The following is a 16,058-nucleotide window of genomic DNA, read 5'->3' as shown; positions in this document are numbered from 1 at the left end:
AATGTAAATGTAAATGTAAATGTAAATGTAAATGTAAATGTAAATGTAAATGCTAAATGTAAATGTAAACGTGAACATAAACGTGAACATAAACGTAAATGTAAATGTGTAAATGTAAATGTAAACGTAAACGTGAACATAAACGTGAACATAAACGTAAATGTAAATGTGTAAATGTAAATGTAAATGTTAATGTGTAAATGTAAATGTAAATGTTAATGTGTAAATGTAAATGTAAATGTTGATGTGTAAATGTAAATGTAAATGTTAATGTGTAAATGTAAATATAAATGTAAATGTGTGAATGTTAATGTAAATGTGTAAATGCAAATGTAAATGTGTTAATGTTAATATAAATGTAAATGTGTAAATGTAAATGTACATGTAAATGTAAATGTAAATGTGTAAATAAAAATGTAAATGTGTAAATGTGTAAATATGTAAATGTGTAAATGTAAATGTAAATAGCAAGATTTATAACATTTAACCGTTGGAGTAAAGCGTAAGTGGTAATGTGGCATAAGCGGTATTTTGCCTAGAGTAATATATAGTATAACTACCAGAAATACTTCAACTTAATGCTTTCTTGAGATCCCATTATTCATTTGCATATTGCATTTTTTTAATTAAACTAATAACTTTAACTAATTTAAATAAACTATACTAAGATTTTATAATTTACCGAAATAGCCGCACGCCGTAGCCCATCATCCAGTGTACCGCGTCTCGCTACTGAATCAAGAATACCAATTCTAATATTTGTCGTAGTAATATATTTCATGATGTTCGTTAAGACAATAAACTATACAAAGTTTCAGTATTGAACTAGCTGTAAGTGGAATTCTGTCTTAAGGCAATTAGGGCATCGTGCCTTAAGGCAAATTGCTGGTACTTCCCGTACCAAAAATTATTATTTTTTTTAAAAACGATTAAAATTGAAAAATTGAAAAAAAATTACTTTGAAAAAATAAGATTTGTGAGAAACTATAAATTGGACAAAAAATTACTTTTTTTTGAAAAAAAATTTTTTTTAAAAAAAAATTTTTAAAAAAAAAATTTTTTTTTAATTTTTATTTTTTTTTTTAAGAAAAATGTTTTCTTTATTTTGACATATTTTGGAAGATCTAAACTTGTTTTTCAGAGCAATCGTACTGCTTTAACTGCATAGAGACGAAATATAAAGCGCGTAAGCGCGGCGTCGCTGTCTAACGGGTAAACATTGATACGGAACCCATAGGAAAATAAACAAAATTTATACTTATTGTTAAAATCTCTATAAAATATCTGAAAATTTGATGTGCATATGTCTAATGATCATTTTTGACCGCCAAATGGCATTTTTTTTTACTTTTTTCGTTATATCTCCGAAACCGCTAGACCTGCCTTTATGAAAATATGATCAATTCTTTATCTTGTCAATACAAGTAAAATGTTTTTTGAATTATTAAAATCGGACGCTCCGTTCTCTTAAAAACTGAGTTACCGTTTTCGGCACTTTTTGCCCCGTATCTCCGGAACGGCTAGACCTGCCTTTGCCAAAAACTAATCAGCACGTTTCCTTATCAATACGAATCGAATGTTTTTTAAATTATTCAAATCGGTTGATCCGTGTTCCCGAAATCGTCGACGAAAATTTGTATCCGCACATACATACACACACGCACACACACACACACACACACACACACACACACACACACACACACACATACATCCATTTTTTCTAAGGTATGCCAAAATATTCAGAAACCTCTGAAACGTAAAGATATATAAAAATTTTCATTTTCGATTTTTTTGCGATTACTATAACTTACCCTACGGGAAGTTAATAACTATTATCTTATCTTACACAGAGGTTTTCCGGGCACTAATGTTTCCGAGCTCGCTTACTAACGCCTACATCGCTTCAAGCACGGCAACTCACCTGAGTGCCCGTCCGTCTTGTTCAGGAGAAATGAAGATGCCGAGCACGTCATCTTTGACGACTTTTTATATTAAGATAATACAAAGTCAGCATTGAATAGAAGAAATACATCTTTGATGGAAGTAATTCTGGTATCGGAGACTGTATGCAACACCACCAGACTACCACCATATTTGCAATAGAAGTTTTTATATACGTGCGTTTGATGGAAAAGGAGTGAATGACACCAATCAAAAGAGCCAAAAATTAATAGTTTAGATTCTTCCCTCATGAAGCAAGGAAAGAGAAAGGCAGATATATTAGTTAGTATTATTATTATTGACTGACAACATATCTGATTATGAAGCATCCAAGTCTGCCATGCATAAAGGTATTTTTTCTCTACATAAAAAACATATTTCCAAATCTGGTTTCACGCGATTCAGAATAACTTGAAACGTCTAGAAAACATAAAATTACCAAGTTAGATTTTGTGGCTCTTACGCCTTTGCAAAGTTAAAAATATTTTCTTTCATTTATATAGTAGAACCGAATTTGGAATTTCAATGATGAACATCTTGTGAAAAGTGATTCCCAACATATCATGAGAAAACTAGTTGGTATTGATATTTTGCCTTGAGGCAAGTTACATGAACTTCCCGATATGTTAAAATAATCGACTTAATCAAAAAAATGAATTAATTTATGAGATATATTTGAAAACGAATGAACACGTGAACTAGGAGTATTTTCTAAAACCAAATTTTCACAAATCAATAATTTTTCGTCGCACAAAACTGACAAGCGATAGTCCTCATTGAAATACATCAAATGGTCTTTAAATATCTGAAATCGGTTCAGGCGTTTTTGAGAGAACGTCGATGAAGAGTCTAATTTTGACAAGTGCCAAAAAGGCGATACTAATTTTTCCAAACTTTGACGAATTTTTAAAGCTGAACAAATTGTCGTAGGGCCGTAATATTGTAGTATGATCTCTAGAAGACTATGGTATCTTCCGTCAAAAAAATAATAATGAAAATCTTTGAAAAAAATTTTTTCGATACTTTATGAACACTTTATTACAAGAAAACGGCCCGGCTGATCTTTACCAAAAACTAATAAGTATCTTTATTACCAAACAATATCTTTCGAACGGTTTTTGAATTTTCAAAATCGATTCAGAATTGCGGGCTAAAACGTGGACGAAAAATTTTTCACTTTTCTGCTATTTACATAGAAACGGCTTGGCTGATCGTCGCGTAAAATTGATAAACGCCAGTCCTTATTGAGATACATCGAATGGCTTTTAAATTTTTGAAATCGATCCAGCCGTTTTTGAGAAAACGTCGATTTACGGCAGAAAATCTGTGCGTGCACACGCACACACACACACACACATACACACACACATACTTTTTCCAAATTTGGTTTCATTCGATTCAGAATGGCTTGAAACGTCGAGAAAACATAAAATTAGCGATTCGGATTTTTTATGAAAACATAAACTTCTCTTTCGGAAAGTTAATTATATCTTTTGTATTTTCCAACTAGATCTGCAATTTCTTAAATTCATCTCTTCATAAAGTTGAATTCTTTAAACTCGATCATTTCGAAAATAAAATTGTCAAACTTCATTGGCATTAAATGTAAACATGTCTTAATACTATGAAACTTTTGAAACTTCTAAACATATGTACGCATATTTTGATAGCGTTAATCGATATTTTCTTTGTCGTGTCCCCTCTTAACAAGGGAAAGGAATGATCTCTTTCAGTTTTTGGGTCAGTTTGAAGTAACATCAATTTGAAAAATAAAACCATCCCATTTCTCATGCATTTTTAAAACGATGGTCATTTTCTTGGAGTTGAAAATATTGTAATGTTTATACTTTTTATTTAAAAAAAATAGTAACATTGAACAAAAAAAATTATAAAGCATTGTTTATCATTGACCTCAAGATTACTATGACCATTTTTGTCAAATATTTGTATATCATCAAAACACTCCACTGACCAATTATGAACTTCGGCCCGACTTAACTAGTGTTCAGAATTAAACGTCTGATATATAGTATTTGATGAGGGCTTATAATATGATTAATTTTTTGCAAAAGCAGATCAAGCTGTTTCGGAAATAGAGAAAAGAAAATAGACGCTTTTGAAAGAATGGAGCATCCAATTAGAATGATTTGAAAAGCATTACATTTGCATTAACAAATGGATGTGTTGATGAATAGTTTTTTTTTAAAGACAGGTCCAGACGTTTTGGAAAACAAGGCAAGAAGTTGAAAAAACCTAGTTTCTGGTTAAAATGATTTGAAAAATATTTTACTTGTATTGACGGAATTGATTACATTTTTGCGATGGCAGGTCTAGTTTTGCTTAAAAAAATTGACATTTGTTAGTCAAATCGGTCTTTAAAAATCATAATTATTGATTCATATACAAATAGAATTACTGGTAGTAGAGAGATAGACTGGCATACAGGTAAAGAGGTAAAGAGGTAGAAAAGTAGAAAAAAAACAAGTAGGCAGGAAAACTGATAGAATGATAGACAGATAAATAGATAAACTTGCAGATGAATAGAGACAGGGACAGTTAGCAGAAAACAAGGGTGGAAGAGTTAGCAGGTAAACAAGTGCACAGGGAGACAGGTAAACATGTAGATAGGAAGATAGATAGAGAAGTGAACAAGTAGATTAGTGAACAAGTGGTAAAGTAGACATGCGGGCTAGTAGACAGGTAGAATAGTATACCAAAATACGTAGATTGGTAATTAGGTAGACAGGTGAAGAGGTAGATAGGTGAACAGGCTGATAGGTGAACAGGCTGATAGGTGAACAGGCTGATAGGTGAACAGGCTGATAGGTGAACAGGCTGATAGGTGAACAGTGAACAGGCTGATAGGTGAACAGGCTGATAGGTGAACAGGCTGATAGGTGAACAGGCTGATAGGTGAACAGGCTGATAGGTGTACAGGTAGATAGATGAACATGTAGATACATGAATAGGTAGATAGGTGAACAGGTAGATACGTACGTAGATAGACCGGTAGATGGCTAGTACACGTAGATCATACATAAATAAAAATAGTGGTGCATGGCATCGTGCCTTAAAGCAAATTGCTGGAACTTTTCCGTACCGAAAAAGAAATTAATAATAAAAGCTTTGCAAAACTTTGAAAAAATTAGATTTTTGAGAAATTTTTAAATTTTTAAAAACATTTTTTTCGTATTTTGAACATTTTTTTAGCAATCGCTGTGCATAGTTGATCTAGAATTATCTAAATCAGACACATAATGTTCTGAAACCTCTGAAACGTAAAGATATATAGAAATTTTCGTTTTCGAACTTCTTGTGAATACTATAACTTACTCTACAGCAAGTTAAAATATACATAAGTTCGCAAAATAAAAAAATGTTGTCTGTATTTGGTGTGCGGCACATGTTTTTCAATGTAGTTTTAATCGATGAATACAAATCTGAAGTTAAAATTTAGGGTATAATGGTAAAAAATTGATTGTTCGAACCAATTATTTACATTTATCGGAAAGTTCATGCTTCTTGCCACAACACAAAATTCGACTTACAACTAATTTAATAATTACTCTAGTTTGTATAAAACTTGCATTTTCAATCAATTATTAAAGTCAAATATGTATCATTGAAGTTTACTCTCAAATAATATAGGGTATGCCATCTAACATTTTTCATTTTCATTTTTTTTTCAATTAATTTTATTATTAACTAAAAGGATTGTACTTTCAAATAAAAAAAAAAGAGAAAATATTTAGTAGTTTGTAAAAAAAAATTATTTGGCGGACCCTACAGTAGTTCTTTGAACACAGCATTCCTTCAGAACGCAGCAAATACCGTTCAAGAATCTTCTCTTACAAACCTGTTCATGCAAAAAAACATCCCTTTTAAACATAATTGAACATGTCAAGAATGATAATTTATATAATCGTTCAGAGATAAAACTAGTTCTTATAATAATAATCGTCAGCAAAATATAGGAGCACTAGTGATAATTGTGCGTGCGCGCTCGTTAGTTCGTAAACATCTGTGATTCGTGCTGTAACGTTTTATATCTTCGTTCAAAACATTATCATATAAAATGTAGGCATCCGTTTGTTATTTAAAGAAATATTTACAATTACTGCGTTATATTATGTACAACTTTATATTTCCTTTATAAATAGTCTATTAACCTAAACGTGGCGTCTAAAAAAAAACTACATTTTTGGAACGATTTTGATACTTTTTAAATTTTTCTTAGAATCATTGTTTACAAAAACTTATACGCTTTAATATTCGTTTCATATAAATTATATACCATATACTGCACTAGTTACTTACTAACCCTTTAACCGTTTTTAGGAAATGGAGCTGTTGCATATTTCTATTTTTGTGTGCTGTAAATGTTTATTGTGATTTGGGAAAACTACAAAGGGTTTATTCATGGAATCAAGTGAATTTTAGAGCAGATACTCGTAAGTAACTCTTTTTTGTAAATTCAATTTGTGTAAGCGATCAAAGTATTCAATACTTCTTTTCGTGGAATATTTAGTGAGCAATATATGTTTATATTTAAGGAGTTTATAAATAATGTTTACAGTAACTAAAGTATAGCATTATGCTTTACTGAAACTTCTCATCTATATACGAGTAAATTCATTTACTTGTGCCTCTTTTGAGAATTAATGGAAAATTTTTATTAATAGGTATGTAAAAACATTGAATATTTTGGAAATTTTGAAAAAAATATTTTTAGATAATTATTTAGATTTCAGTTTAGATTTAGATTAAAATTATAAATCGAATAAAATGTTTGTAATAATTTTGTGGCAATAATTATTAATAGGTTAAATTTGAAAAGTCCGATTAATTTACAAATTATATAAGCACGTTAATGTCTTTAATAAGGACTCCTAAATTAGCTAAAAGAACAATTCAATCTTCATAACATTCTGTACAAACTTTGAATTTTAAAAAAAACTAGTGGTGTGGCATCGTGCCTCAAGACAAGTTGCTGGAACTTACCGTAACGTAATGAAATATTTGAAGATTATTAATGTTTTTAAATGTGTTATTATAAATACTTTTATTATTCGCATTTTATAAACAAATTATAAGAGCTTATATATTGAACGATGACGTTTATATAAGTTTGCATTAAAAGTAAGAAAACAAAAATTAATCAAACAGAGTTAAAAATTAAGACCTTATCTCATATTTCTAAGAATTAAAAAGCTGAATTTCAAAGTTAAAACTATTTATTTCAATTATATGTGAACTCTTGAATTTATTTTTGATATAAAAAAAAATTTTGGAATTAAAAAAGAAATTAGAATTAAAAAAAATATTTTTGCTCTCCCCAAAAACAATAATTTTTTCAAGACAAGCAAAATTTTTTCGAATCATTCAAATCGAAGGCTCTGATCTCTCAAAAACTCGATTTCTATTTTCTGCGCTCTTTGTTTCGTATCTCCAAAACAGCTGGACCACCTTTTGCCAAAAACCTATCAGCACGTTTCCCTATCAATAGAACGCGATTGCTTTTGCAAGATTCAAAACGATTGATCCGTACTCCCAAAATCGTCGACAAAAAATTGTATTCACACCTACACACATACGCACACAACAAAAAATTCTGCCTCTGAAATTTTCATTTCCGATTTTTTGACGACGTACCAAACGCTTTACCAGCACATGAAGCGATTTGAGATTTTAGAATTGCTTAAATAAACTATCAATTATTTTCTGTATTTGTTATTAAATGCATTAACACATATATTTTTCCCATTGCAGCAAAATGTTTAGTAATTAATGAAATGTATTCACTAGCACCAAATATTCAATTTTGATTTGTGCAAATTCCAGTAACATAGGCAGTGAACGCAAGGTGAACCAGAATAATATTATCTAAAAAATATCGCATGAGCACATGACATAGGTACTATACTTATTTTTAGTGCATTTATAGTCACCTGAATATCTATATAAAGTACCTCAAATATTTAATTTTAAGCAAAAGTTGGGCAATAGAAGTTATAGGTTACAAAATTCATCTATATTTTTGTTTGAGTGGTAATAAACGATAATATTTCACATATATGAAAATGGATTTAACGTAAAATAAATAAAATTTGCATTACATCTCAATTTCTTTGTATATTAGTTTTTTTCTGGAATGATAAATTTTTCTCAGAAATAATGCGTAAATATCTTGTTGCTCATTATTTATGCAAATTTTAGTTCATCATTGAAATCTATAATTCGTATCAAAGTGCCTTATAGGTAGCACCAGTTTCAGTAATAATAGCTTACCCTCGCCTTTTTTCACCTATTTTTTTACATAAATCAAGATAACCATCACAAATTTTCTTATACATTATCAAATATTGATAAAGAACCAAAATAATATAGGTATAAAAAATTTAAAATTAATCAAATCGAAATGTTGTGATAGTACAATTTTATTAACTGCCAATAATGACGCAAATGCACACTTCTGTATACTACGTCGGCCTGAGGGACAGTAGCTATAACAACATGACCAATGGGGGGAGGGGTAATTTGCATAATAAATCAAGACGAAGGAATATTTTAATATCAATTAAGATCCTATTGAAAAACGTCTGTTCTACTAACCCCTGTTACAACGAGCTCCTAGCTCCCCTATATAATATAAGCAATTGAAGTTACTTTTAAATTATTGGTATGTAATACCTCGTTAAATTTAGTTTACTTTGAAGTTATGTATTACTTAATTACTTATTTCATATAGAAAGCATCCAAAACATTTTCTATGTGTTTGTTTGAGATAAAATTAAATATTGCGAAATAACGACTCTATATAATTGGTATATTATTATGTTTTTGTTGGGATATTGACATGATTCAGTAATTATGCAGTGTGTCGTGTTCTCAATATGTCTAGGTTATAAGTAATGCTATCGAAGTAATCAAATACTATTTGGAAAATTTTGACGGTCACCAAATGTAATCTTGAAATCCACTTTTTAGCAAATGTTTTGGCATAGCGATTAGAGATAGTTCTTTTTATGATTTTTTTTTTGAAAATTATTTCGAAGATAATTACTCAACAAATAATGGGCTAAGAAAGCACCAATAGGTTTGTTTTGTATGTAGTAATAAACAGTAGACCTTCAAAAGAACGATTATATTCTTCTGACAAGCAGATTGTGGTAATCAATTATGATACTGTATTAATGAACTAAAATTGTTGCACAATGAGCTAATAGTTACATATTTTATTGCTTGTCAATTTCGTATTAATGTTATTATTATTATTAAAAGTGTTTCATAATTGCTATTATATATTATTATTAAACAATTGCAACAACAAATACAAGGTCAACTGACAAACTAGATTAATGATTTTTATGAATATCAATCAGCTTATTTTTAACAATAAGAAACAAATTTTCAAAGAGTTTTAGTCTATTATTATTATTATTTTGAGTATCTTTTGAATAATTTGTTGCAGGTCTAATATCAATATCGATTAATACGATAAGTAATACTATTGGACAGGTTTTTGAGATATATTTTGAATATTTTTCGAATAATTTGTTGCAGGTCCAATATCAATACCGATTATTAAGATAAATATTACTATTGGGCAGGTTTTTGAGGTATGTGCAGGCCTAGGTCAGCCTGATGTCAAGCAGTAGTGACATAGATAGTAATGTGGGGATCAAGCAGGCTAGTCATGAGAGAAAAAAACAATTGAACTTGTCATTTTATATTTCATTCATTTTTATAGTCGGTAAATTTTATATATTTTTATACAAGTGGAGTTTATACTTTCTTATTCAATACTACACCCACATTGGTGACCCACGATGCTTGAGATGAAGACAAAGAAGGAGTATTTTTCGAGGATTTAAGAAATATAGATTTTGACGCAGCACCATAATCACTGGTTTTCAGTGACGACTTATAAAGTACGTCCAGTCCTCGGTTAATCGTAGTTAACGCACTTACTACCTGAACCGGACTTTCGTGGTTACCCATTTGGTATACCCAGACCTCAGTGTTTATTGCTGACACAAAAAATAATGTGGAGCCTAGACTTTTTATTGGAATGCAATTCAACCTCTCCTTGTCCGTTAACTCAACAAATCGTCTTTTGATGCCACGTCCCATTATCGGTGAAAGCGAACAAGTCAAAACAAAATGATGACATAAATTATTTATTCGATTCCACAATTCTGGGCTCTTATGTTAAAGAAACCAATCATCCTGATTTGGATAAAGAGCCAACTTCTTTCTCTGATAAGAACCCATCAGATACGAATGCAACGCCTGCAGAAATGGAAACTGTACCCATAAATAATGCATTCCAAACATTTAGTAATTCTGATATAACTAATACCAATTAGATCGAGGCTGAATCTTAGAAGTCCACCAACATCGAGGTTCAGGAAATTCACCACATGATTTTTATTCAGAACCTTATGCAGAGTATGGAGATGATGGAAGGACGAATTACCTACCATATGGTGGATCTGCCGACGAAACATTGGAATTACTAATTGACTAGTACCACAATACTGCTATAATCTGCTTTCCCACCAGATTTTTATAACGTGTTTCCCTGCAGGGAGTGTGTGCGTATCAAGCAGGCTAGTCATGAGAGAAAAAAACAATTGGACTTGTCGTTTTATATTTCATTAATTTTTATAGTCGATAAAATTTATATATTTTTATACAAGTAGAGTTTATACTTTCATAATCATTACTACTCCCACAGTAATATACGTATTTGCCTGAAAAACCGCTTATGTTGCCATTTATAAAAAAGCCACGCCATTTATGATTTCAGCATAACAGTTCATAGGACTTGTTAATTTTTGACTACCGATAAAAACTACATAAAATTAATAATAATAACCATACCAAAAAGTATTTTTTTAAAAAAAACTTCAACATTTTTTCAAAACTATGAAGAAAACAGATTTTTGAGAATTTTGAAGTTTTTGAAAAACGTTAACTTTTTTTAAAAAAAAATATCTTTTTTATTCATTAAATTTTTTTAAAATCATGATTTTCTTATGTCATTGCAAGTAAAATGTTTTATGAATAATTCAATTCGGGTGCAACTGAAATACTATATTGGGCACTTTTTGCCCCGTATCTTCGAAACGGCTAGACCTGTCTTTGCGAAAATCTAATCAGCCTCGTATCTTCATTGAAGAATCAATTTTTTTTAAATCATTCAATTGATCCGTGTTCGCGAAATCCTAGTCAAAAATGTTTAATCGCACACACATACACACAAACGCACACACATCCATTTTTTCTAATGTATACCAAAATATTCAGAAACCTTTGAAACGCAAAGATATATGAAAATTTTCATTTTCAAATACTATAACTTGTTACTTTAACAAATTATACGTTTAGTGTTAAATTCGTTTAGCAAACTTTTTTTTTTCTAAAATACTAAGTTATTACATTTCGGAACAAAATTCAAAAGTTTTGGTGACATGTTAATGCCGTTTGTTTAAAGATTAGATATGAATTTCACTTATTCAATAGTCCAAATAAATTATATAATAAACAATAATCAAACATTATGGAAAAATAATGCTGTGATGATAAACCTTAACCTAGCGATAAAAAACTTTAATCTGGCTTTGTGACCTTCGACATTTTGCAGACTATTTTACACATAAGTTTTATGTTTTTAATTAGAGTAATGCATTATATATATATATATATATATATATATATATATATATATATATATATATAGGTTTAAGCTTTTCTGGGGATAGCTATTATTAATTATGATTGTTAAATTTCTGAACTAAGTCTCCTTTTTTCTTCAGATAATATTTCATTTTTAAATTCTTTCCTAAACGGTAATATAAATATTGGTTTTAATAGTATGCTTGATCGATGGTGAAGGTAGAAAAGTAATATTCTAAAAATATAAAAACCTTACTTTTATGTGCATTTCAATTAAATAATTACTTACTAATCACAGAGTAAAGTATAGATGATGTAACGTTTCCATGCTATGGGTTGTCCCCATCTTCAGGAACTATAGATAATAAATAAGTGTAAAATATTATATTGTTATACACCTTTATACACTTATTTAAATATATGAGATTAATATATTTGGAATGGGCTAAGAGTAATACATCAATAAACTTTAATATTGATACAAAAATCTAAATGTAGTGGCGGACGTAGCTCAGAGGTGGCATGTCCGACTCACATGCCGGAGATCAATGGTTCGACTCCTGGCGCTTTCAAATAATTGTTAATTTGTAGAATACAAGAAAAAATAGAAGTAAATAAGAAAAAAAAAAGAAGTTTAGAAGATGAGAAGAACATATTGAGAAACAAGAAGAAGAATGAAAATTGAATGGAAGATTAGGATTTAAGAAGAGATAGTATATATATGATGAATGTATAAGAAATATATATGCAAGAATTGTATAGAATATGATGAAGAATAAAATGAATAATGTATGTGGCTAAAAATGCTGTAAAGCGGAGGCCAATAAAATTTTACAAAAAAAAAAAAAAATCTAAATGTATAAATGTATAAATTAATAACTTAATTAATAGACAAGCAAATCACTGTATTTCAGCTACAAAGTACATAGTTCGCTGAATTTCACCATTGCAAACCGAATAAATATTATTTTTTAAATTATTTGAATAATTTAATTTTTAATTGATTAACTAATTTAATGCATACTTGCTAATTTTCAGCTAATTTATAATTTTGTAAATTTTGATAATAAGTGTTGACTAAAACAAAAAATCAATTTAATATTTATCTAATTTTCTTCAATATTATTCGAATGAGTATAATTTATTAAATTGTAATATTTACAAAAAAATATTTATACTGCAAATTTACGAGTTAAACCCTTTTATTTTTATAATTATTGTGCAATACATAAATATTCATTATGTGTATTTCTCCGTAGCCAACACGCTGGGTAGTAATGATTTTGTGTTTCCGAACAAGAATCAAGTTCTTCGTGAAGATAGTACAAATTTTATTCGTTATAACAATGTGCCCATGGGAGTGGACCGATGGAGAGATAAATTATTCGTAACTTTTCCCAGAAGAAGACATGGTATACCAGCAACTCTTGCATATCTTTCCTTATCCCAAGATGGTGATCGCAATAGAGGAATTTTTGATCCTCCATTGAGACCATATCCCGACTATGCAACTAATGCGGTGAGTTAACCATTTTTTTATTCTAAGAATATTATTTATCATTGAAGTAAAACTTCTTTAGGGGCAACTAGGTTGTAAATCCGCACAAATGCAACTGAAGTGCATTACGCTCTCGTTGATATCATTTCTATACGGGTCGATTGTGATTGATCGTCGTATCATGTGCGAAGCTTCTTTGTATGCGTGATTTTGTACGTGCGTACGTCACCGAAAGCGTAGCATATTGTTCATTTTTCGGTGGTTCATGTCATTACATTTCAAGGTTAAATAGTAGTGTTGAGTTAATAAAAAATGTCTGGATTGGCAGAATATTTTACCCCGTCCCCCATAAATAATTATAGTGTAAATAATAAAACAAATGAAAAATCTGTGCCGTGTAAGAAACGTAAGTTTATTGAAGTAATTTGTATTATTCGAGGTTTTCGAGGTTATTATGTACTAAAATGGAAAATATTTTTATAGGCAAGACAGATACTACAGCTGCTCAAAGAATGAAATTATATCGCCAGCGAAAAAGTAAAAAAATACAACCAGTCAATGAATGTATGTTAATTTTAATTACATGAAGTTCTTCAAACACAATTATTACATGATGAGTGAAATTTTGAAAACAATATTTCTTTAGGCGTTGTTTTACATAATCCACTGTGTGAACGAATATTATAGAATTTATTAATCACCAATTAGTTCAATTCTCTAATGAAGGTCCAAGTCCTAAATGCTAATTACAATGACAAACCGATCATTTCATATTTGAAGTACGACTTTAATTACATTATTGTTTTCAAATATTACAAATATTTTTAATGCTATTATAAATATATAATTTATAATTTATTATTATATAAATGTGTATAATGGTTGACACTAATAAATTTGTGCATCGCGAGTGCTACCACATTACTAATAAACATTATTCAAAATTGTTATATGATGTATTCATTCACAATTAAAATGCCATCCTGCGTAACAGAAAAATTTTACTTCATTCGCTTGTGAACCTTACGCGCACTCTTTTTTGGATATAAGTAAACTAGTTGTAAAGGCAAGTTACATGAACTTTCCGACATGTGTAAATAATCGACTTAGTCTACGTTAAATCAATATATTAACTTACGAAAGATTTATAAGTATTCCGAGTTCTTTCATTACAAGTTCCAGCCGCTATGGGTCAATCAGGTTATAGTATTGAATATTGAACACGTGTCTAATATAACTCGAAGTATTTTCTAAAATCGCAACAGAATAATTCAAATTTTTACATAATTCCGTAAGGCTATATTACTTTAGTATATTCATTAAGATCAGATGCCATACCAAGTATCTTTACAATCATCGATACTTTTTAATCAATATTAACAATCAAACGACCTGACCGATCTTTGTCCATAACTAATCAGCACAATTCCTAAATAATATTCTTTGTATAGTACTTGAATTTTCAAAATCGGATCAGACTTTTTGGTCAAAACGCGGCCGAAAATTTTTGCTCTTTTCTGCTAAAATTAAAGAAACGTCTCAGCCGATTGTATCAAAAACTAGCTATTGCAAATTGTTACCAAGTTTCATCGATTGGCTTTTAAATTTTGAAATCGGCTCAGTCGTTTTTGAGAAAAGGTTGATGTGATTTTACAAAACGCCAAAAATAGCTACTCATTTTTACAAACGTTGATAAATTTTTAAAATTGAACGACTTGTCGTAGGGTCGTAATTTTTTATTGTGTTCTATAGAACAAATGTCGTTTTTTAATTTTATAAATAAATAGCGATCAGCAGTGCCGGCTTTAGGGTAGGGCGAGATGGGCGACCGCCCTGGGCGCTGGCAAAAAGGGGCGCTGCTGGCGCCCCCCGGCTGATGCTCATAGTTCGAGGTCTGCTTAGTCGTCTCGCAAATTTCCTAAATTAAGCGTTTTTTTGTCTATTGTCAAAACACATTGTCCTTCTAACGTTTTGGTAAAAAAAAAAGCTAGCGTTATTGTAGCGAAGCGTAACAAACTCAGCTCATTCGCATGGGATAGCGAACTTGGCCACTTGGCCAGTCACTCGAAATGGCAAAATCATTGATCACATAATTACTAGTGGCCCAGTGCAAACTCGCATTGATAATTATCCGAAGAATGATGCAGGCCGACATTTCTCTAATTCTCATTTCACAAAAATTCTTACAAACAATGAAAAAATTCAGCGCCGTTGGTTAATTTACTCCGTTTCTAAAGATCGAGTTTATTGTTTTTGTTGTAGACTATTTGATAGTAGCTCAACGTCGAACTTAGTATCTCAAGGGTATAACAACTGGAAATACTTGTCTGAAATATTAAAAAATCATGAAAATAGCACTTTTCATAAGAAGTTTTACTTTTTCATGGATTGAAGCTGAACTACGATTAAAAATAGAAAAAACGATGGAATAATGTTTTGCCTTGATTGATGCATATCACAAACTATATACGCCAAATAACGGAAAGTTCTTAGGCTTTGTACAAATACTAGCCAAATTTCATCTAGCCATACAGGAGCACTTGCGATTAGCTATGAAGGGTGATATTTCAGACCACTCAGCTTCTGTTCATCGATGGAAAATTCTAACCGATCACTTGGGACTATATACTATAAAAAAGCACAGTGACACTCGTTGGGAAGCAAGAATAAGTAGTGTTACAGTAGTCCGTTATCAAATTAGTACTATCCATGATGCTTTGATTACTTTGGCTCTTGAAACTCAGAAAACTGATGTTCAAATGTCTCATGAAGCTACTATTCTAGCCGAACAACTAAAAGATTTCAGCTTCATAGTTTCATTGGTTGTTTGGTATGACATACTTCATCAAATAAATGTTGTAAGTAAATCTCCACAGTCAACAGATATGGATCTTGGTAAATGTACACAAATGTTGAAAAAATGCGGCAATTTTTT

Source organism: Ctenocephalides felis, unplaced genomic scaffold (genome assembly GCF_003426905.1).
Source record: "Ctenocephalides felis isolate EL2017-DRISC unplaced genomic scaffold, ASM342690v1 CF-g0.4_SCAFFOLD_01170, whole genome shotgun sequence".
Lineage (NCBI taxonomy): Eukaryota > Metazoa > Arthropoda > Insecta > Siphonaptera > Pulicidae > Ctenocephalides > Ctenocephalides felis.
Note: the sequence above shows the minus strand (reverse complement) of the source record.